The sequence below is a fragment of the Sus scrofa genome, chromosome 14 (genome assembly GCF_054392235.1).
Source record: "Sus scrofa isolate SSC_HxYL_T2T_F1_AM1 chromosome 14, Sscrofa_HxYL_maternal_Yorkshire_Landrace_v2.0, whole genome shotgun sequence".
NCBI lineage: Eukaryota > Metazoa > Chordata > Mammalia > Artiodactyla > Suidae > Sus > Sus scrofa.
The window spans coordinates 126,548,699-126,573,537 of record NC_139396.1 but is presented as its reverse complement, the minus strand read 5'-3'; the positions used below and the strand labels follow the sequence as shown (position 1 = coordinate 126,573,537).

At 37.2% G+C, this 24,839-nt stretch overlaps 1 protein-coding gene across 10 annotated transcripts in view; it reads right to left on the bottom strand.

The window, feature by feature from the left end:
• The window catches only part of EXOC6 (exocyst complex component 6), a 222,746-nt gene that overhangs the window by 181,379 nt on the left and 16,528 nt on the right, over positions 1 to 24,839 (bottom strand). The window lies entirely within an intron of this gene.

Sequence of the window (24,839 nt, the reverse complement as noted above, 5' to 3'; positions counted from 1 at the left end):
AAGCATAATGATGATCGTTAATGGACATCCTCTATGGTGAAACCTGAACTGATAATCAGCTAACACAGATTTGCAATAGACTTCCTCCTTCCTGTTTTTACACTCCTGACGAAGGAGATGTCTCTTCCTGTTGACTTTTGCACTACTTGATAAAAAGCTAAAGATGAGAAATGGAAACTCTTAACATGTATAAATTTAATTTCTCCTCTAGGAAGGATAACAAGTTGCTAAATAAATTTTAATTCGAAAAGCTTAAACAATTAATCAGATTAATGAATGCAGATGTAGACTGCCTCCCTAGAAGAATGTAGAAAATTCAACAAAAACATCAAACTGTCTAGAGCAGATCTAAAGTGCAGCAGTTTGCTTAGCAGCTTAAGAGATGATCTATATACTGCTACCAAAGTCCTTTTCAGGAGTATTCATTTACAATCAAGGGGAAATTCACTTAAGATTGACTTCTCAGCAAAGCAGCCAAAAACAAAAAACAAAAGCAAACAAAAAAACCACCATTCACCATGGAAAATAAAACAGAAAATTAATTGAATTCTACACTTACAATTTGTGCTTTACGCTAAAAACTATAGTTCAAAATGTAGATATAACATTAATATTTATAGACCCCAAACTTTAGCAACAAACTTTTATAAAGCAGAAACTATAAGAGATGTGAGAAGAGACTGTAACAAATTAAAAAGTAGGACACTAACATACCTCTCAATTTAAGAAAGGTGAAAAACAATATGAGGCCTTAAAGTACATAACCAACTTGGCTAATAAGGAGTCTGTGTGTAAAACTGAGAACCCTAATAAAAGAGAATATGCTTTCTTTCTAAGAGTACATGAAACACTCAAGAAAACTAACCATATATTAAGCCACAAATAAAATCTCAGTAGGAGTTCCCTGGTAGCCTAGAAGTTAAGAATTAGGCACTGTCACTGCTGCAGCATGGGTTTGATCCCTGGCCCCAGAACTTTCTCATGCCACAGGCATGACCAAATGGAGAAAAAAAAAAAAAAAAAGATTTACCTAAATGAAGTGTAATAAAATTAAAAATTAAAAGCAAATTTTTAAAAATAAAAAAGACTACATCTGGAAACTTTTTAAAAAATGCACCACTAAAAAACTATTGGATCAAAGGGAAAATATTAAAATAAAACAGCAGAATTTCTTTAAAATGGCAAGGAAAACATCAGAATATGTGAGATACAGCTGTATCAGTCATTAGAGAAACATTAATAGCATGAAATAATTACCTCAATAAAATAAATGAAACAAGTGCAAAATACAAAAAGCTAGAAAAACAATAAATTAAATCAAAAGAAACAGAAGAAATAAATCATTAAATATGAAAGGAATGCTTTTATATTTAATGAAAACAGAGAATTAATGAAATGAATAAATCCCAAGACAAGAGAAAATTAGTGGAATGAATAAATCCCAAGACACATCTTTTTTTTTAAATCAACAAATCAGACCAACCCAGTGAACCTAATCATGAATAAAAAAAGAATGAAATCACAAACCATCAAAACAGAAGAAATTTTAATGTAAAACTATATTTGCACAACTCTACTCAAATAAATTTGAAGGGATAATTTTCAAAAGAATACAGCTTACATTATAGAGACAGAAAATTTAGCACAGACCACTTATCACAAGAGAAATAGAGAAAGGAGTTAAGGGACTCTTCTAAAAAAAAAAAAAATAGTCAACAGACCCAATTGATTTCATAAGGTAATTCTAACAAAACTTTAAAGATCACATGATAATCAATACTAATTATATCATTCCAAAGCATAGAAAAAGAAAGGAAATTTCCAATTTAATGAAGTGAGCACAACATTGATTTGAAGACCTGAGAAAGACTACACCAAAAAAGAAAACTACAGACCATCTCACTTACAAATATCAATACAAAATCTTGGAAAGCGTACACACAAACAGAATCTAACAGCACACCAAAAGAGTAATTTATCATGACCCAATGAAATTTATTGTATGAAGACAGGAATATTTCAAAAATAGGAAATGCATTAATAAATTCAGTCATACTAATGGAGCAAAAGGATAAAAATCATATGACCACCTCCATATGGAGACACAGAAAAGACATCTGACAAAATTCAGCAATTTCATGTTAAAAATACTAAATAATATTTTCCCCCAGAATAATAAAATATAAATAATATAAGTATCTCAGCCCAAAAGCCAGAGTTTTCCTTAATGAGAAAACACTAAAGGCTTTCCTACTAAACTCCAGGCGGGGGGAAAAAAAATGCTCACTGTCTCAACTACTGTGTTGCAATTATTAAGCTACAGCAATCTATGGTATATGAAGTGAAATGGAATACTATTTCTAAATACAGATTATAAAATTACATTCCAAGAAAACCCATAAGGAATCAATGGGGAAAAAATTACTACAAACAATAAGGAAATTTAATAAAGAGGTTAAAACTTAACATACAAAGATTACCAACATTCACATATATATGCAAAAATTAGAAGACATAATGTAAGAAAAGACACAATTAAAATAACCAAAAAACACTTACACATAATCTTAAGGAATTTTAAAATTTATCTGTGCAGAACTTTTAACTCTCCTGAAAGACATAACATGTTCTTGGAAATGAAGACTAAAGATCATCAAAATGTCTGTTCTCATTCAATAATTTATAAATTTAACTCATTCTCAATAAAATACTTTGAAGATTTTTCTACAATGGTACAAGTTTATTACTAAGTTCATCTGGAATAATAAACAAGGAAGAGTCACCAAAAAGATGAGCAATAAGGTGAGGGAAGCACTACCAGATATTTTAACAATAAAGCCTCTATAATTGTGAAGTTGTATAGCACATAAATAAACATATAGACAATGACCAGGATAAAAAAAAAAAAAAAAAAAAAAAACAGAGAAAGACCCACTGCATATGAAAATTCACTAAATGATAATGGCAGCATCTCAAATCAGTGTGAAAAATATATACTTTTTTTTTTTTTTTTCACTTGTGGCCACCCCACGGCATATGGAGTTCCCAGGCCAGGGATCAGATGTGAGCAACAGCTGCAACCTATGCCACAGCAATGCTGGATCCTTGAACCCACTGTGCTGGGCATGGGACAGAACCTTCGTCCTGGTGCTACAGGGATGCACCCATTCCCACTGTGCCACAGCAGGAACTCCAAGATACACTTTTTAATAAGAAGTATTAAGATAGCTGGACTGCCAAGTGAAAAAAGATAAAATTATACCATACCCTAGGAAAATTCAAAATGGCTCAAAAATGTTAAAGTAAAAGATAAAACCATCTACCAAAAGAAAACATGAGTGGATTTCCAAAAGAAAACATGAGTGGATTTCCAAAAGAAAACATGAGTTGATTTCCAAAAGAAATCATGAGTGGATTTCCACAGCAAAGAAAACTTTCTTATGATTCAAAATCAAGCAGAAAGGGCAAAGACTGATGAATGTTATTCCCATAAAAACTTCCGCATGGCAAAAAAAGGGGGAGGATAAGCATAGTAAAAGACAAAATGAAAAAAAATGTTTTAAAAAAACCAGAATGGAGTTGCCATTGTGGCACAGCAGAAATGAATCTGACTAGTATCCGTGAAGATGCAGGTTCCATCCCTAGCCTCAATCAGTGGGTTGGGGATCCAGCATTGCTCTGAGCTGTGGTGTAGGTTGCATACACCACAGATGTAAGTTGCTCAGATCCTATGTTGCCGTGGCTGCAGCGTAGGTCATCAGCTGTGGCTCTGATTTCACCCCCTAGCCTGGGAACTTCCATATGCTGTGCATGTTGCCCTAAAAAGAAAAAAGAAACAAACAAACAAACAAAAAAAACCCAAACAACAACAAAAAAACAAAAACAGGTCCCAACTAATGGTAAGAAAAATTGGAAAGATTTTGAAATGGACAAAAATAATTACTGAATATCCCATCCAGGACACCCTTCTAGATTATCTGTGACTTTCATTTTCTTTTGGGATATTTTACATTTCTGTAAATTGCTAAAACTGATAGTACTGCAAGTTACTCCTTTGTCCATAGAAATGCAAAACACTTTGACCAATGGAATGCAACTGATTATTTATTGCCTTGCAGATATTGACCAGTTACATACCAACTGCTAAATCTATGTTAGCATTCCAAATTGCCTATATCATTTTTTTTGCCATTGCCTTTGAAACAGTTGTAATCTTACTGGTTCCCTCATTAATTAATAAGTTGAATACAATTCTTGGCATGCACTAATTTTTTATCTGTATGAGGAGCATAATTTTATCATTTTTGAATATTATCTTTTAACAGTTTTGGAGGTTTCATCAAGGTGTCCAATGGAGGGGTTCCCACTGTGGCTCAACATAGTCTCCATGAGGATGCAGGTTCGATCCCTGGCCTTGCTCAGGTTAAGGATCTGGTGTTGCCGCAAGCTGCAGTGTAGGTCACAGATGCAGCTGTGGCTCCGAATCAACCCCTAGCCTGGGAACTTCCACTTGCCACAGGTGCAACCCTAAAAGTACCCCCCCCAAAAAAAATGCCCAGTGTATTCACTTGGCAAAACCAGGAAAATGCACTGCCAGAAAACTGCACCTCATGGGCTACTTTAGCTTTGGGCTTCTAGAAGGAAAATCAAGTGGCAACAAACATTTAACTTTGAGGGCTCTGTTTCCCTGAGGTTTGTTTGGTTTTGTTTTCCTTGCTACAACCTGCATATTTTAGTTTGGTTTCTTAATAACCAATAAGTTATTACCCCTAAGTGGTAACAATGATTGAGAATCTGGCTTCATGGTTTTGAAGCAGGAGGGAAAGGGGCATGGCACAAACCTTAAATAATAACATAGCCCTTGAGGATATGACATAAACTAAGATTTCAGTAGACCTTTAGCCTTATTACACGCTCACTGTAAAACACCAACTAAATGACACTGCCGTAGGTTCCCTGACAGCTCCAAGGACAATCATAAAAGACCAAAAAGCGGGTGGTAGTCCAATTCCTGGAAATCCGTGCCCCTTGCCCCGTTTGTGTGTCTGTGTGTGTCTGTGTGTGTCTGTGTGTGTAGCTGGAATACTCCTCCCATTCATTAGCCTATGAAATTTCCTAGTCATAAAAACAAACCACCCCACATTTCAGGGCCTCTCTCACTTTTTGAGGTAGACTGCATTCTGTCCATGGAATGTGTATCTCTCTCAATAAATCTACCTCTTACCTATCACTTTGCCTCTTGCTGAATTCTTTCTGTGCTGAGACATAAAGAACCAGAACTTGAGTAAGTCCTGAGACCAGGTGTGTGATTTCAATCAGAAGAGAGTGGGGTTCAAGTCTCAATCTGAGTTGTACAGTTTCGGTTTGACATTTATTTGGTGATCTCTATACACAGACGACAGAGATCTCTTGGGTAAAAGATGAAAAACATGCTAGTATGTACATCTTTTTTGTCTATTTCGAGTTCAAGTCACTTAACAATTTCATGCCCTCCAGAATTTTATTCAGTTCTTTGATAACTGGACCAGTGAGGTTTTATCTCCTCAACTAATGCCTCTTGACCTGTGGGTGAAATTACAGAATCAAAGCTATAAAGCTCTGTCTCTAATTTAGAAAGATTTTTAATTCTCATTTGTGTGATTAATCAAACAATTTATGTCAGGAAATTATTAAATATTTAAATTTTAAAGTTTCTTAAGTTAAAGGAACTGTTTTGACTGGCTTATTGATTTAAAAAATAGTACTTATTCAAATGGAATATTTATAAAATTCCCAGAAAACAAAGAAACTGAATTCCTAATGCTTTAAATGTGCTAAACTTTTTACAAAAACTCTTACAGGAATTAACTTAGAAACATTTTAAAAATCCAGGTTCACATAATTAAAGTACAGTTGGAGTTCCCACTGTAGAACAATGGGTTAAGAATCCAACTGCAGCAGCTCAGGTCACTGTGGAGGCGTGGATTCAATTCCAGCCCAAACAGTGAGTTAAAGAATCTGGCATTGCTGCAGCTGCAGTGTAGGTTGCAGCTGCAGCTCAGATTCAATCCCTTGCTCATTAACTTCCATATGCCATGGGTGCAGCCATTTAAAAAAAAAAAAAAATAGAGCTGACCCTTGAACAGCTCAGGGGTTAGGGGCACTCACCCTCCACAGAGTCAAAAATCCACTTATAAATTCATTGTTGGTCCTCCATATCCAAGGTTCCTTTGTATCTGTGCTCTCCATCTACAGATTCAACCAATCCCAGATCCTATAGCACTGCTGTATTTACTACTGAAAAAACTCTGTGTGCAAATGGACCTGCATAGTTCAAATCCCTGTGGTTCAAGGGCTAACTGTGTAACTTCAGTAAACAAGCCTAATTTGATCATTTGGGTTTATAAAAAAAGTTTTCTTTTCTCCTGACTAATCATTTTATTCCACTTGGGTTTGTTTTCCTTAAACATATACAAGTTTACTAATCAAATAAACTAATATTACCCTACATAAATATTTAAGATGATTAAAATGTAAATTTGTGTTCAACTAAACAGAATCATTACTCTGACAAACTTTTTATGTCAACATATACTGAAGATTAATTTCCAAGATCTTTAGGTAACTTAAAATCTTAATATTAAATTAATTAAGAGATAATCATTGGACATCTAGTTAATTTTTAAGTATGGTGGAATCCCAACAGACTTATTACTAAACATAATTACATTTATATACCTTTGCTTATTTTTATATGCTATAGAAAAGCTATATTTTTTGGATATGTTACTGAAAATATTCATTTTGCCTCTTTAATTAAATGAGTAAAGGGGATGTTTGTGTCTGAGTAAGTTGTACTATGTGTGTTCATGAGCTTTGCTCACATTCAGAGAGTCAGACAGTTGTCAATGTTCTACTTCAGTGTTTCAATATAAACTACTTCAGTTAAAAGTTAAAATCATTAGTAATAGTTAAGATTATACTCGGAACAAGGACAAAAATACAACTGTGTATGTGCTTTTGTTTTTCAAGGAAAAGGTAGTTTTAACATCCTACTTCTCAAGTAATTCTCAAATTTGGGGATTTCTTTTACACTCTCAAAACATTGAGAACTCAAAAGGCTTTTGTATATGGAGATTCTTAAATATTATAATTATTACCTTAAAAACTAAAGCTGAGAATTTTAAAAAGTTTTGACTGGTTCATTTGAAAACAGTAATGATGAACGCATTGCATATTAACATAAATAATCCCAGTATCATTTGAAAATAGTTTTGACCTCACAGATCCCCAAAAAGGAACCAGTGTGTTACAGGGAAATCTACTCAATATTCTGTAATAACCTGTATGAGAAAAGAATCTGGGAAAAAATGGATGTATGTATATGTATAACTGATTCACCTTACTGTACACCTGAAACTAATACAACACTGTGAGTCAACTATACTCCCTTTCCAAAAAAAAGAAGTTCCTATTGTGGTGCAGCAGAAACAAATCCAACTAGTATTCATGAGGATGCGGGTTCAATCCCTGGCCTCGATCAGTAGGTCGGGGATCCAGCACTGCCGTGAACTGTGGTGTAGGTTGCATCCAGTGTTGCTGGGATCCCATGTTGCTATGGCTGTGGCACAGGCTGGCAGGGGCGACTCCGACTGGACCCTAAGAACCAGTGGGGATTTTTGTTGTTTTTGTTGTTGTTGTTTTGGGGTTTTTTTGTTTGTTTTGCTTTTTAGGGCTGCACCTGCCGCATATGGAAGTTCCCAGGCTAGGGGTTAAATCAGGGCTGCAGCATGTGTGTAACCCGTTGAGCCACAATGAGACTTCCAAGAACCAGTGCTCTTAAACAAACTGTTTAAGAACATGAAAGAGCACAATGAAGGACAAAACACGGAAAATGAATTGTATTTGCTTTGATTTACACTATAGGCCTAAAAATAAGCTACGAAATATGTTTAAAATCTAGCAATATATATTCAATTTTGTTGGGCTTGCTTCATTGGTTTACTGGCTAATGACCTGCCTGTAATATGAAAGGTTATTCTTTACCTTCTGTGTAATCTTCCTAGATAACTGTCTTGCCAGAATAATGTTCTGCACTTCATATGGACTTTATTAAATTCTCGATTATTTACTAAACAAACAAAAAAAAGTTTTCCTCTCACTTATGAAAAGAACTAAGTTTCTTTGTTTATTTTTTAAATACTTCACTTTCACTTTGATTAACCAAGTTTTGTTTCTCAGGCAAACTCTGAGATCTGTTTTAATTTTGCCTTCCCAAATTTCGATCCTAAATAGAGAAAAAGTAAAGTAAAACTTTCAAGATATCTTTCACACCCAAAACTGTCCTGGAAGAGTTCCCTGGTGGCCTAGTAGTTAAAAGATCTGACATTGTCACTGCTGGACATGGGTTCCATCCCTGCCTGGCCCTGGAATTTCTGCATGCCACGGGCACAACCCAAATAAATAAATAAATAAATCTGTCTTGGAGATTTCCAAGAACCATGGAAGAGAACATTTATTCTTTCAATTTACCAAAAAGAGAAATACTATAAATGTAATAATTTGATGTTATTATAGTAAAAGTTGCATGAGACGAGCAGTCAAATTAGACGTTCACACCTCCTAGGTTAAATCTATAAAGAGGAAATGCTATAAAGAAACATTTTTGAAAGTATACTCATGAGAAGTCCCTGAACACTGGTTAATTTATGGGATAATAATTGCTAGCGATCACTAGGCTTTCAATAAACAAAGCAGTAGTAATGCACTGTACCTTGCAGAAAATTGTACTTTCCTTCATTCTAATGTTAGTTACAAACAAAAAATGTATGGTAACAAATTAACCATAGACATTAAGCCTCTGTCATCTGAAGTCAGTCTTTGTTTCACTCTGCTGCTTACTTAAAAGCTCTGCTACAAGCTCTAAGTCTTCAACAATGAAGGACAGTCTCAGAGCGTTGTGGCACTCCAAAACTACTGACACTTCACAAATAGACTCTTTAAACACAGAATAGCCAGACGACTCAGCAATTCCCCTCTTAGATATGTATCTTAAAAAACTGAAAACAAGCATTCAAAGAAAAGCTTCCAAGCTTTTCATATGTTCATTCATATTTCATCAATGTTCATAACAGCATATTCACAACAGCTAAAAGGTAGAAACAACACAAATGTTCACCAACTAATGAATGGATGAATAAAAAATGTAGACTATCCACATAAGGAAATATTATTCATCCATAAGAAAGAAGTACTGATACTTGCTACAATATAGATGAATCCCATAACATTATCATAAAGCAAAAAATGTCAGACACAAGAAGTTACATATTATATGCTTCTATTTTAACGAAATACCCAGCATAGGTAAATCCATGAAGACAGATATGAGAGTAGTAGTTGCCAAGGGGATGGGAGAAGAGGAGGAATGGGAAGTGACTGCTTATTGAACACAGGGTTTTCTTTTGAAATGATGAAAATGTTTTGGAAGTAGGTAGAGGTGATGGTTGTACAACACTGTGAATGTACTAAGCATCATTGAATAGTACCTTTAAAATGGCATATTTTATGTTTTGTGAATTTTACCTCTCTTTAAAAAGAAATATATGACAAACCTTCCCAGAATTCATGAACCTGCTTCCTAGGGAAACAACCATAACCAACGAAAACACCTCAGAAATAAAATATGGCACAAAAGAACCTATCTACAAAACAGACTCAGAGACATAGACAACAGACTTGTGGTTGCCAAGGGGAAGGGGGGAGGGAGTGGGATGTGGGAGTTTGGGGTTAGTAGATGCAAACTATTACATGGATAAGAAAAGAGGTCCCACTGTATAGCACAGGGAACTATATACAATCTCTTGGGATAAACCATGATACAAGATAATGTAAGAATGGAAATGTACAGAGTTCCCTCATGGCTCAGCAGTTTAAGAACCCAACTAGTATCCATAAGGATACGGGTTCAATCCCCAGCATCACTCAATGGATTAAGAATCCAGCATTGCTGTGACCTGTGATTATAGGTCACAGATGTGGCTTAGATCCTGCACTGCTGTGGAGCAGGCCAGCAGCTGCAGCTCCAATTCTACCACTAGCCCAGGAATTTCCATATGCCACAGGTGCGGCTCTTAAAAAAAAAAAAAGGAATGTATATATATGTATAACTGGGCCACCGTGCCGTTCAGTAGAAACTGGCACAAGACTGTAAATCTATACTTTAATAACAAAAAGAAAAATAACTTTAAAAAAATAAAATACAAAAAATAAAAAAGCACCATTTAATATCTCTGGAAATTGTCCTAAGAGCTTACAGCAAATGAAGAAGCATTTATTCAAGAAAATCTACCAAGAACAGTTAAGAGTTTATGCCCTTGAACCACAACTAACACCCTTCTTCCAGTTCAGCATGATAGAAGCTCCATCTTGGGTGGGTGTGGCTAAGGAGGCAGGGCTTCCTCTCCCTCCAGGTTATGGGTAGGGGTTAGAGAAAGGACAGGCATTCTGCATTTCTCATCCTCCCTCCCCTACAGTTCAGAGTTACAGAAGCTATATTCTGGATGAGTGTGACTGAAAGGTGGAGGGCTCCCTTCTACCCAGCCCTTCTTCCTCCACCCAGCCCCAAGAAGACTGTCACAGGACAGAGGCTTTACCACAGATGTAACAGTCAGGAAGACTGGGATCCTAAGTGCCCCACCTCAGCTCATGGAACAGAGGCTGCACACTATAAGGTCAAGCCAAGAAGACCAGATATTATTGTCCCACCCAGAGTCCTGCTCATAAAGAAAAGTATCACTTAAAACAGGCTACTGTTCTTGCCCAGGCTCTGGAACAGAGACTCAGATATGATACCCACCTGGAGAGGCAGGAGATAAGTACAGAAAGCCACAAAGTTCTCCCCACAGAAACTAACTTTAGAACAGAGTACCAGGAAGTCCAAACATAAGGGTAATCTCAAAAACAATGGAGATTTTGGTAGTAAGAAGTTGAGAGGAGGCTGGTAGTTCCATGAGGTCAACAACCTAAATCATAGGTCAGCCGGTTTACCAAAACAAACCAGGGAAACAAAATGTGAAGAGCCCTCCTGTGATGAGAGCAAACCTCAAAAATTGGCCTGAAAAACTAACACTGCACTCAAACACATATTTGTACACCTTGATCACAGTGGCTCTCACAAGAGCCAAAAAATGGAAGCAATCTGAGTGTCCATCAACAAATAATGGATAAACAAAAAGTAGTATATAGGTACAATGAAATATTATCCAGCCTCAAAAAGGAAAGAAATTCTGGAGTTCCCTTTGTGACACAGTGGAAATGAATGCAACTAGAAACCATGAGGTTGCAGGTTCAATCCCTGGCCTCACTCAGTGGGTTAAGGAACTGGCATTGCCATAAGCTGTGGTGTAGGTCTCAGACGCAGCTCAGATCCTGCACTGCTGTGGCTGTGGCGTAGGCTGGCGGCTGTAGCTCTGATTTGACCCCTAGCCTGGGAAACTCCATATGCTGCAGGTGCAGCCCTAAAAAGCAAATAAATAAATAAATAAATAAAAATTTCAAAAAACGCTGCAATTCTCACTTAAAAATTAAGAAATTTTTAAAAAGGAAGGAAATCCTAACTCGTTACAACATGAATGAACCTTGATAACATAATGTTAAGTAAAATAAGCCAGTTGCAAAAGGGAAATTATATGATTCTACTTATATGAAGTATCGAAAATAACCATATTCATAGAAACAGAAAGTATGATACCAAGTAAAAGGGACAATGGGGATTAGCATGTGAGGAGTACAGTTTCAGTCTGAAAAGATGAAAAAGTTCTGGAGATGTTTAGTGGTGATGGTTGTGTAGCATTTGAATGTACTTAATGACACAGAACTGTATATTTAAAATGATAAATTTTAAAAAGGCTTGGTTTCAGGAGTTCCTGCTGTGGTTAAGAGTTTGTGTTGTCTCTGTGGTGGCACAGGTTCAATCCCTGGCTAGGTGAAGGGGATTAAGGATCTGGCATTGTTGCAGTTGGGGCATAGGTCACAACTGCAGTAAAAAATTTAAAAATAAAATTTTTTGGAGTTCCCGTCATGGCGCAGTGTTTAACGAATCCGACTAGGAACCATGAGGTTGCGGGTTCGGTCCCTGCCCTTGCTCAGTGGGTTAACGATCCGGCGTTGCCGTGAGCTGTGGTGTAGGTTGCAGACGCGGCTCGGATCCTGCGTTGCTGTGGCTCTGGCGTAGGCCGGTGGCTATGGCTCCGATTCGACCCCTAGCCTGGGAACCTCCATATGCCGCAGGGGCGGCCCAAGAAATAGCAAAAAGACAAAAAATAAATAAATAAATAAAAATAAAAATAAAATTTTTTAAAAAGCCTTTTTGAGTTCCCTGGCTCAACACATTAAGGATCCAACATTGTCACTGCTGTGGCTGGAGTCACTACTACTGCTGTGGCACAGGTTCAATCCCTAGCTCAGGCTGTGAGCATAGCCAAAAAAAAGAAAAAGAAAACGAAAACCACATAAAATGGTAAATTTTATGTTATGGATATCATACAACAATTTTTTAAAATAATATTTTAAAAATCAAGATTGGGAAGATTAGAGAATTTAATCCACTAGAAAAATCATTAAGCCAAGAATAAATATGAAATAGAGATAAATTACCTTTTATTCCTTATATTTATCATATATATTTATATAACTTATAAATATGATAAATAATAATATAAATTATTATATTATAATGTATTATAATTTATCATTTATTCCTTCAAATTTACTAAGCATGATCTGGTTTGAATAGGTTCTAACTACTGGAACATATAGCAGATCCCTGTTACCAGGTGATGCATTCACCTCTCAGCTGCTAAGGACTCATAGCTACACCCTTCTCTGGAGACCTTCAAGGGGAAGGGACTCCACCCAGTAATGCCTGGGAGGGTATGCATCCCCAACACATACACACTGTGGGAGGAGCCTGTAGCCAATGAGAAAGCATTGGAGGTGAGAGTAAAAGGTCAGGCCCATTGCCTCAAAGTGGAACAACTCTGTGGTATCATTCTAACTCCAGAGCTCTTCCTGGAATCAGGCTAAGGCTACACTTAAACCCACAGTTTTACTGATTTCCTCTTCTCTATCCCATTTCCCTCCCTCCTACATGTTTCATTTGAAAGTGGTGCCTCAACAAATCACTTGCAAAAGGGAAAAAGAAAAAAAAAAAAAAAAACCTACCACTGCAAAGGGGACCAAATTAACTTGGTCAGACTGTGAAACAACTTATGTCCCTGGATATTGCTGAAAACAACAGAGCAGCCAGCCAGCAATTATCTGGAGTCCAGCATCTGAGTGTTGATACCAAGACACGCAGACAGCTTAACAGAAATCAGGAAAGCGACAGAGAATTCTGCTAAAACCAATGTCATTCCAGAGTGACTGTGCATGTGCCAAAATGTGCCCTCTGAGGAGTGAAAGCCTAGGCTTCATACTGTGAGAGAAATACTCTTGACTAGAATAGCCCAGCCAAGCCATTAAACAAATATGAACAAGCCCCAGAAGGTGGTGGGGTAGTGGGGATCGATATCAAGAGTTGATATAATATACTATCTAAAATTCCTAGTTTTCAACCACAACAATAAATTATGAGATAGGCAAAAAATAAATAAATAAATAAAAGAGAGGGAGAGAGAGACACTTGGACCCACACACACAAAGGAAAAAAAAACAGACCTTATAAGACCTAGATGGAGTTAACAAAGACTTCAAAATACTGTGTTTAAAGTACTAAAAAGGAGTTCCTGTCGTGGCTCAGTGGTTAACAAATCCGACTAGGAACCATGGGGTTGCAGGTTCAATCTCTGGCCTTGCTCAGTGGGTTAAGGATCTGGCACTGCCGTGAGCTGTGGTGTAGTTTGCAGGCGCGGCTTGGATCCCACGATGCTGTGGCTGTGGTGTAGGCTGACAGCTACAGCTCCGATTCGACCCCTAGCCTGGGAACCTCCATATGCCACAGAAGTGGCCCAAGAAATGGCAAAAAGACAAAATAAATAAATAAAGTACTAAAGAAAACCATGCTTAAGGAAGTGAAGGAAGGTATGATGACAATGTCTAATAAAATAAAGAATACTAACAAACAGAGAGAAATCATAAATAAGAACTAAGTTGAAATTCTGGAATTGAAACGTTAACAACAGAAATGAAAAACTCATTAGAGTATCTCAACAGCAGATATAAAATGGCAGAAGAAAGATAGACTACTTGACCATAGACTAGTAGAGAATATGCAATCCAAAGAACAGAGAGAAAAAATAATGAAGAAAATGAAGAGAGCTTCAGAGAAATGTGGACACCATTAAGCACACCAACATACACACAATGGGAGTACCAAAGCAAAGAAGAGAAAGGACCAGAAAGAATATTTGAAGAAACAATGGCTAAAATTCCCCAATTTTGATGAAAAACATTAAACATTTAAGATGATCAACAAACTACCAGAAGAACAAACAAAAAAGACATCCATACCCAGACACATCACAGTAAAAAAAAATTTGAAAGACAAAGGGAAAACCTTGAAGGTAGCAAGGGAAAAAAAACATATACACATGGGAATCCCACTGATACTAATGGCTGACTTATCAGAAAGATGAGGTGTTCCCGTGGTGGCGCAGTGGTTAACGAATCCAACTAGGAGCCATGAGGTTGCGGGTTCAGTCCCTGCCCTTGCTCAGTGGGTTAACGATCCAGCGTTGCCGTGAGCTGTGGTGTAGGTTGCAGACGCGGCTCGGATCCTGCGTTGCTGTGGCTCTGGTGTAGGCCGGTGGCTACATCTCCGATTAGACCCCTAGCCTGGGAACCTCCACATGCCCTGGAGCGGCCCAAAGAAACAGCAAAAAGACAAAAAAAAAAAAAAAAAAAAAAGAAAGAAAGATGAGAAAGCCAAAAGGCAGTAGGATGATATATTAAAAGTGCTAACAGAAAAAAACTGTCAACCAAGAGTGTTATAACCAATAAAACTATCTTTGAAAAATGAAGGTGAAATAAAAGACAATTATAGATAAACAAAAACTGGGAGAATGAGTTACTAACAGACCAGCCTTACAAAAAATACTAATGAAAGTTCTTCATCATTAAAAGAGTGAGCCCAGGTGGCAATATGAACACACACGTGTGCATTCACATGCGCATGCACACACACACACAAAAGAACACCAATAAAGGTAACTACTTAATTATAAAAGACAGTATAAATGCATCTTTCTTAACTGATTTAAAAAGTAATTGCATAAAACAACATGTATATAAATTTACTGACAACATATAGAAATGTAATATATTTGAAAGTAACAGCACAAATTAGGTATGTGGGAGCAAAGCTGTACTGCAGTAAGAAAATGACACAACTAAAAATTCAGCAACAAATGAAGAGAATCAGAAATGGTAAATAAGGCTAAGGTAACAAACTCTATAAACTTGCTCTCCTTTCTTCTCTTAGCCACTTTAAAAAATAAAGTTATATATAGCAACAATTATAACAATGTATTATTCGTTTTATAACATACAAAGATATAAAATATAATAACAGCACAAAAAAGAGAAAGATGGAATAGAGCTATCCAGAAGTAACATTTCCACCTTTCGCTGGAATTATCAGAATTAATCTTAAGCCAATTTTAAGAGCAACTAAAAAAATAATTTTTTTAAATACTGGAGAAGTTCCCGTAGTGGCTCAGCAGAAATGAATCCAACTAGAAACCATGAGGATGCAGGTTCAATCCCTGGCCTTGCTCCGTGGGTTAAGGATGTGGTGTAGGTCACAGACACGACAAAGATCCCGAATTACTGTGGCTGTGGTGTAGGCCAGCAGCTACAACTCCCATTTGACTTGAAGCTTGGGAACCTCCATACGCTACAAGTGTGGCCCTAAAAAAAAAATAATAATAATAATAAAAAGACAAAAATAAATAAAAATTAATTTAATTAAATACTAGAAAAATCATCAAAGTAATTAAAATGATATATTGGAAAATACTCACTTAACAAAAAAATGGCAAAAAAAAAAAGAATGGAGGCACTAAAAGAAGTAAGACATACAGAAAATACCAAGTAAAATGTCAATGGCAGATGTAAATTCAACTATATAAATATTAACATTAAACATAAATGGAGGGGTCCCCACTGCGGTGCAGTGGGTTAATAATCCAGCTTGTCTCTGTGGCAGTGCCAGTCAGATCCTTAACCCAGCACAGTGGGTTAAGGACATGGTATTGCCACAGCCGTGGTGCAGATCACAATTGTAACTCAGATTCAATCCCTAGCCCAGGAAATTCCACATGCTGCTGGGGCAGCTAAACAAACAAATAGAAAAAAAGGAGTCCCATGGTGGCTCAGCAGACCAGGGATCTGGCATTTTCGAAGCAACAGCCCAGGTGTTGCTGTGGTACGGATTCAGTCCCTGGCCTGGGAACTTCCACATGCCACAGGCTCAGCCAAAAAAACAAACAAACAAACAAAAAGTCAGAGACTATCAAACTGAATAATAATCAAGATCCAACAACATGCTATCTACACACAATATGCTTTAGATTCAAAGATAAAAAAAAATAGGTTGAGAGATGGGATTAAGAAGGCAGAATAGAAGGACTGGAGCTCAACTTCTCTCCTAAAAACAACAAAATTTACTACCAAATGCTGAGCAATCTTCAAGCAAATGGACCATAAACTTTCAAAAAGATGTCCTACTCCAGAAGACAAAGAGGAGGACACATCAAGAGGTAGGAGGGGTGATTATATGATATAAGCAACCCCATACCTCCCAGGAGGGAAGCCCCACAGACTGGAAAGTAACTGGTTCACAAGAGACTCACCTACAGGAGTGAGGGTTCTGAGCCTCACATCAAACCCCCAGGTGTGGGATCTGGCACTGGGAGAAAGAACCCTTGGAGCATCTGACATTGAAGGCCAGTGGCGCTTGTGCATAGGAGCTCCACAGGACTGGTGGAAATGGAGACCCCATTCTTGAAAGGTGCACACAGACTTTGACGTGCACTGAGTCCAAGGGCAAAGCGAAGTCTCCATAGGAATCTGGGTCAGACCTGACTGCAGTTCATGGGAAAACAGGGGTGAATGTGGCTTGTTGTGAGGGAAAGACATTGGAAGCAAAGCTCTCGGGAATATCCAGCAGCATGCCTTTCTCTGGAGGTGGCCATTTTGGGAGAATGTGGCCCCACCCATGAGCCCTGAGAAGCCCCAGGCCAAACAACAATCCAGGTGGGATCACAGCCCCACCAATCAGTAAACAGGCTGCCTAAAGAACCCCCAGGCACACAGCTGGCTCTAATCTCACCCAGAGACAAAGCCCCACCCACCAGAGGGATAGGAATCAGCTCCACCTACCAGTGGGCAGGCATCAGTCCCTCCCATCAGGAAGCCTACAGCAAGCCCCCGTACCAACTTCAGCCACAAGGGGGGCAGACACCAGAAGTAAGAGAGGCTGCAACTCTTATTATCTGTAAAAAGGTCCCCACACCAAAAGCCTATAAAAATGAAAAGATAGATAAGGGAGAAAGAAAAAAACTCAGAAAAACAGCTAAATAATCAGGAGATTCTCAGCCTCCAGGAAAAAGAATTTAGACTCTTGATGCTGAAGATTATACAAGAAATGGAAATAAACTGGAGGCAAAGATGGATAATTTACAGGAAACACTGAGCAAAGTGACACAAGATTTAAAACTTAAACAAGAGATGCAAAATACAATAACTGAAATAAAAAACTCATTAGAAGCAGCCAATAGCAGAATACAGGAGGAAGAAGAATGAATAAGCAAGGTGGAGGAAAGATTAGTGGAAATCATGGATGCAGAACAGAAAAGAGAAAAAGGATTGAAAAGAAATGAAGAGAGTCTCAGAGAACTCTGGGACAATGTTAAACGCACCAACATCCATATTATAGGGGTGCCAGAAGGAGAAGAAAGAGAGAAAGAGACAGAAAAAATACTCAAAGAGACAACAGCCAAAAACTTCCCTAACATGGGAAAGGAACCACTCACTCAAATCCAGGAAGTGCAACAAGTACCATATAAAATAAACCCAAGGAGGAACACCCCAAGACACATATTAATCAAACTCACCAAAATTAAAGACAAAGAGAAAATCTTGAAAGCAGTTAGGGAAAAGAAACAAATGACATACAAGGGAACCCCAATAAGGTTATTGGCAGATTTTTCAGCAGAAACTCTGAAGACCAGAAGGGAGTGGCATGTTATACTTAACATGATGAAAGGAAAAAACCTCCAACCATGGTTACTTTACCCAGCAAAACTCTCATTCAGATTTGAAGGGGAAATCAAAACTTCACAGATAAGCAAAAGTTGAGAGAATTCAGCAACACTAAACCAGCCTTACAGCAAATACTAAAGGAACTTCTCTAGGCAGAAAAGAAAAGGCCACAACCAGAAACAAAAATACCACAAATGACAAGGATCACCAGTAAAGGTATATATACAGTAAGACACAAAATCATCCACGCACAATTATGCCATCAAAATGAGCAATTGTGAGAAGAGGAAGGTACAAATGCAGGACACTGGAGATGCACTTGCAATTAAGAGACCAACAACCTACAACAATCTTGTATATATATAGACTCATATCAAAACTTCAGAAAAACTGCAAACCAAAAATCTACAATTGATACACAAACAAATAAGAAAAATCAACTCAAATACAACACTAAAGATAGTTTTCAAACCACAAGAAGAGAGAACAAGATAAAAAGGGAAGAAAAAAAGAGCAACAAAAACAAATCCAAAGCAAATAATAAAATGGCAATGAGAACATAAATATCAATAATTACCTTAAATGTGAATGGACTAAATGCCCCAACCAAAAGACAAAGGCTGGCTGAATGGATACAAAAACAAGACCCATATATATGCTGTCTTCAAGAGACCCATTTCACTTCAAGGGACACACACAAATTGAAAACAAGAGGATGGAAGAAAATATTCCATGCAAACAGGAATCAAAAGGAAGATGGAGTAGCAACATTCAAATCAGACAAAATAGACTTTAAAATGAAGAATATTTTAAGGGACAAAGAAGGTCACTTAATGATCAAAGGTTCAATCCAAGAAGAAGATATAACAATTTTAAATATCTATGCACCCAATTTAGGTTCACCACAATATATAAGGCAACTGCTAACAACCTTAAAAGGACAAATCGACAATAACACAATAATAGTGGGGGACTTTAACACCCCGCTTACAGCAATGGACAGATCAACCAGACAGAAAATCAATAAGGAAACACAGGCCCTGAATGAAGCATTAGACCAGATGGACTTAACATATATCTATAGGACATTCCATCCAAAAGCAACAGAATACACATTCTTCTCAAGAATGGAACATTCTCTAAGATTGATCACATCCTGGGCTACAAATCAAATGTTAGTAACTTTAAGAAAATTGAAATCAGATCAAGCATCTTTTCTGACAACAACACTATACAACTGGAAATCAACAACAGGAAAAAAACTGCAAAAAACACAAACACGTGGAGACTAAACAACATGCTACTAAACAATCAATGGATTACTGAAGAAATCAAAGAGGAAATTTAAAAATACCTAGAAGCAAATGACAACAAAGATATGACACTCTAAAACCTATGGGATACAGCAAAAGCCGTCCTAAGAGGAAAGTTTATAGCAATACAAGCCTACCTCAGGAAATAATGTCCCCCTAAAATTCATGTCTATCCAAGATGTGTGAATGTGATCTTATTTGGAAATGGGGTCTTTGCAAATGCAACCAAATTAAGACGAGGTCATACTGGATTAGAGTGGGCCCTAAATTCAATGACTGGGGTCCTTATAAGGAGGGGAAGGTTTGGAAACACACATAAAAGGCTATATGTCAACAGAAGCATATATTGGAGTGATGCTATTACAGCTAAGAAGTGCCAAATACTGCCACAGGCACCTGAAGCTGGGAAGAGGCAAGGAGAAGTTCCTTCCTAGGACCTTCAGAGGGAGAATGGCCCTGCTGAGATCTTGATTTCAGGTTTCTGGCCTCTGAAAATATGAGAGAATAAATTTGTTGTTTTAAAGATAAAAAAAAGAAAAATATTTTAAAAATACGTTGAAAATAAAAGGATAGAAAAAGAAATATGCAAGGAGCAACCACAAGAAAACTAAAGAAGCTAAACTAGTATCAGACAAAACAGACTTAAAACAAGTCTAGAAATAAAAACATTTTATAACGGCAAAAGAGTCGATCATTCAGAAATAGATAACAAGCAGAAGTTTATTATTCCAGCTATATAAAACTGGAGAAAATGCCAATTTATTGGAGTTCCCGTTGTGGCTCAGTGGTTAACGAATCTGACCAGGAATCATGAGGTTGCGGGTTCAATCCCTGGCCTTACTCAGTGGGTTAAGGATCCAGTGTTGCCATGATCTGTGCTGTAGGTCGCAGACACGGCTCAGATCCTGTGTTGCTGTGCCATAGGCCGGTGGTCACAGCTCCGATTCGACCCCTAGCCTGGGAACCTCCATATGCCATGGGAGCAGCCCAAGAAATAGCAAAAAGACAAAAAAAAAAAAAGAAAGAAAGAAAGAAAGAAAATGCAAATTTATCTATAGTGACAGAAAACAAAATAGTGATTGCCTGCAGAGTAGGTTCAGGGAGAGAGAGAAGAAAGGGATCAAGGAGGGATGAAGGAAACTTCTTTGAATCTACTCGTTATCTTGATTTTGTTGGTGCTTTCATGTATGCAGATGTACATCAAAACTTATCAAAATGCATTATTTAAATATGGACAATTTATTACATTTCAAATTTATATCAATGAATCTTATTTTTAAAAAAACGAAATATATAACAAGTATACACATTTATACACCTAACAACAGAACCCAAAATACAAGAAACAAAAAATATCCATTACCCAATAATGGACAGAACTAAGCAGAAGATCAAAAAGGAAATCGAAGACTTGAACAACTATAATAAGACCTAACAGACATCTATAGAATCTTCTACCCAACACCATCAGGATACACATTCTTCTCAAGTACACATGGAACATTCTCTAGGACAGACCACCTGTTAGGCCATAAAACAAGCCTTGATGAATTCGAAAGGACTGGAATCATACAAAGTATAATCTCTGACCAAATGCAATGAGATTAGAACTTAATAACAGAAGGATATTTAAGAAATTCACAAATATGTAGAAATACTTACATACATACTTCTAAATAACCAATGACTAAAGAATGACAAAGGAAATTTTTAAAATACCTCAAGATGAATGAAAATGAAAACACGCAATACCAAAACTTATGGGATAATGCTAAAGCAGTGCTTGGAGTGTTATTTATGGCTACAAAAGCCTATATTTTAAAATAAGAAAGATCTCAAATCAATAGCCTGCTCTTCCATCACAAAACACTAGTAAAAATATGAGTAAATTAACCTAAAAAAGCAAGAAAAAAAAAGATTAGATACAAAGGAAATAGGTAATAGGAAAACAATAAATACCAATAAAATCAAAAGTTCTTTGAAAAGATTAATAAAATTGACAAATTTTTCTAGACTGACCAAGAAAAAAAGATCAGAAAAAGATCAGATTTTTTTTTTTTTGGTTTAATATGAATTACATTGGTTGGTTTTTCAAACGTATCCTTTCTTGAAATAAATATCATTTGTGATTTTTTTCATATATATTACGGATTTCATTTGCTAAAATTTTATTTAAAGTGTTTTCATGTGTGTGTATTAATAATATTCATGTGTAGTTTCTTTTTCTAGGATTGTCTTTGTTTAGTTTTGGTATCAGATTATTGTTGACTCCAAAGTGAGCTGAGAATTCATAATTCGTATTTTCTCCCTTTTTCCCACTAGAGGCTTATCAATTTTACTGACATCAAAGAACCAGGTTTCAGTTTCACTGATTTTCCAATTGCTTTTCTATTTCCTGTATCACTGATATCCACTCTGATCTTTATTATCTCATTTCTTTGGCTCTTTTGGATTTCATTTGCTCTTTATTTTCTAGTTTCTTAAGTTAGAAGCTGAGGCCATTATTTTAAACCATACTTTTCCAATAGAGGTATTTGGTGCTGTATTTCTAAGAATAGTTTTATCTGTATCTCACAAATTCTGATATGTTGTGTCTTCATCTTAATTGTTCAAGTACTTTTTAATTTCTCTTTCCATTTCTTCATTTAGACGTGTGTTATTCAGTGTCCAAATATTTGGGAACTTTCCAGATGGTTTTGTTATTAACCTCTAATTTAATTCCATTGTGGCCAAAAAAACATATCACATGCCAGGCCCTGTGAAAAGTATATAATATGCTTCTCATTTAATCACCTGGCTTCCTCCAGGAAACCAGATCTAATAGAAAGTAAATCAGGTCCCTAGCCTGGGAACCACCATATGCCCCAGGTGCAACCCTAAAAAGACAAAAAAAAAAAAAAAAAAAAAGGTGCAAATCAGTTAAAGGTTAGGCTGAGAAAAAAAGTCTGCTGCAAAAAAAATTATACAACCATACAACATAAGACTGCAGACCAGCTTTAACTTAATTAACTGTTAATTAAGAAAATACAAAAATTAATCTTAATGTTGAAATATTTATAGATGAACTGATGTCTGGAATTTGCTTCAAAATAATCCAGGATGAGAAAGAGTAGACTGATTAAGGGGTTGAACTGAAGGTAGATGGTAGATTCATGTGGTTCATTATACATTTTTACTTTTTAAAACACTTAAATTTTCCCATAATAAAACTTTTTTAAAATTTAGTAGTAGCGGAATTCCCGTCATGGTTCAGCAGTAACGATTCTGACTAGTATCCATGAGAACATGGGTTTGATCCCTGGCCTTGCTCAGTGGGTTAGGATCTAGTGTTGCCATGAGCTGTGGTGCAGGTCACAGACGTGGCTCAGATCTGGCATTGCTACGGCTGTGGCACAGGCTGGCAGCTGCAGCTCTGATTTGACCCCTAGCCTGGGGACTTCCATATGCTACAGGCGCAGCCCTAAAAAGACAAAAACAAAAAAAAATTAAAAATAAAATAAAATAAAATTCAGTATTAGCACTTCACTCAGTGAAACCTAGGGGAAAAAAAAACGGTAGTAGCTTACTTAAACTCTGTTCAAGAGAAAAGGACTGCTGGTAGTGCCTTCTATGTGTGTATGCAAAGAGTCTGTCTGTAAATGAGAGATGACAAGGGTGTATACAGGGTAAGTCTGCGTTTACTAAAGAATGTGGGCCACAGCTGCAAACTACACCACAGCTGCAGGAACTCGGGGTCCTTAACCCATTATGCCACAGCAGGAACTCCCAAAAGTTCAGGATTTCAACAAAGTAAGCAGGTGACACAAATGTCCAGCAAAATAGAAGAGAATGATAACACCATGAACACATATATTCTATTTGTATCACAAAAATCTCTCAATATATAGCTAACCCTTGAACAATGAGTGGGTTAGGGCCACAGACCTTTCATGCCCTGGAAAATCCATGTATAACCTATAGTCAGCCATCCATACACTAGGTTTCCCCACAGCCTCAATTCAACCAAATGCAGATCATGCAGTACCATAGTATTTACTATTCAAAAAATCCAGTTCTAAGTGCATCCACACAGTTCAAATCCTTGTTGTTCAAGAGCAAACTCTCAATTTTTTCTTTTAAGTTAATTTCATTTGCTTTCAAGGATACTGCCAAGCACATATTCTCAAGAGGAAGCATCTCCGAGTCCCCATCGTGGCTCAGCGGAAACAAATCTGACTAATATCCTTGAGGATGCAGGTTCAATCCCTGGCCTCGCTCAGTGGGTTAAGGATCCAGCATTGCTGTAAGCTGTGGTGTAGGTCGCAGATTCCGCTGGGATTTGGCATTGCTGTGGCATAGGCCAGCAGTACAGCTACAGTTCGACCCCTAACCTGGGAACAGGTGCAGCCCTAAAAAAAAAAAAAAAAAAAAAAAAAAAAAAAAAAAAAAAAAGAAGAAGAAAAAAGAAGCATCGGAGTTCCTGTGGAGGCTCAGTGGTTGGCGAATCCGACTAGGAACCATGAGGTTGCAGGTTCGATCCCTTGGCCTTGCTCAGTGGGTTGGGGATCCGGCTTTGCCATGAGCTGTGGTGTAGGCTGCAGACGCGGCTCGGATCCGGCGTTGCTGTGGCTCTGGCCTAGGCCGGTGGCTACAGCTCTGATTAGACCCCTAGCCTGGGAATCTCCATATGCCGCGGGAGCAGCCCAAGAAATAGCAAAAAGACAAAAACAAAAACAAAAAAGGAAGCATCTCTTTCATAACCAATACTCTTTTCAAAAAAATGGACTGTTCTGATAATTAGACACACTAATACTCTTTCAGTTCCACCATCCACTGAGGAAAACAAAGCTTCCTTTTAATCTATGATTTCTACTTTCATTACCAAATGTGGAGTTTTATGAAAAGAATTACATTGAAAAAGGAAATACACAAATTATTCTTATATCATAGAAGAAACTTCATGTGACAAAAATATTACCAAGTGCCTACCACATGCTTGGTGCTAGGGATACAGCAGTAAACAAAGAGGCATGGTCCCTAAGATCCTGGGCTTTCTGGGCCACCTAAACACCTAACCCTCCCAAGTCTACAAATAAGAAACTGATGTCTAGAGAAGTTAAATGATTTTTCACCATGACCACACACTTCATCAGTGGTAAAACTAGGGTAAACCAAGAACCCAGGTCTCCAGACTCTTAGGGTAAGGTGGATTTACATCATAACTTGAACTGGCTTCACATTATACTATATCCACAGGCCACATAATATACAGTGCTCCATTTCTAGGAAGTGTATCCTGAAGAA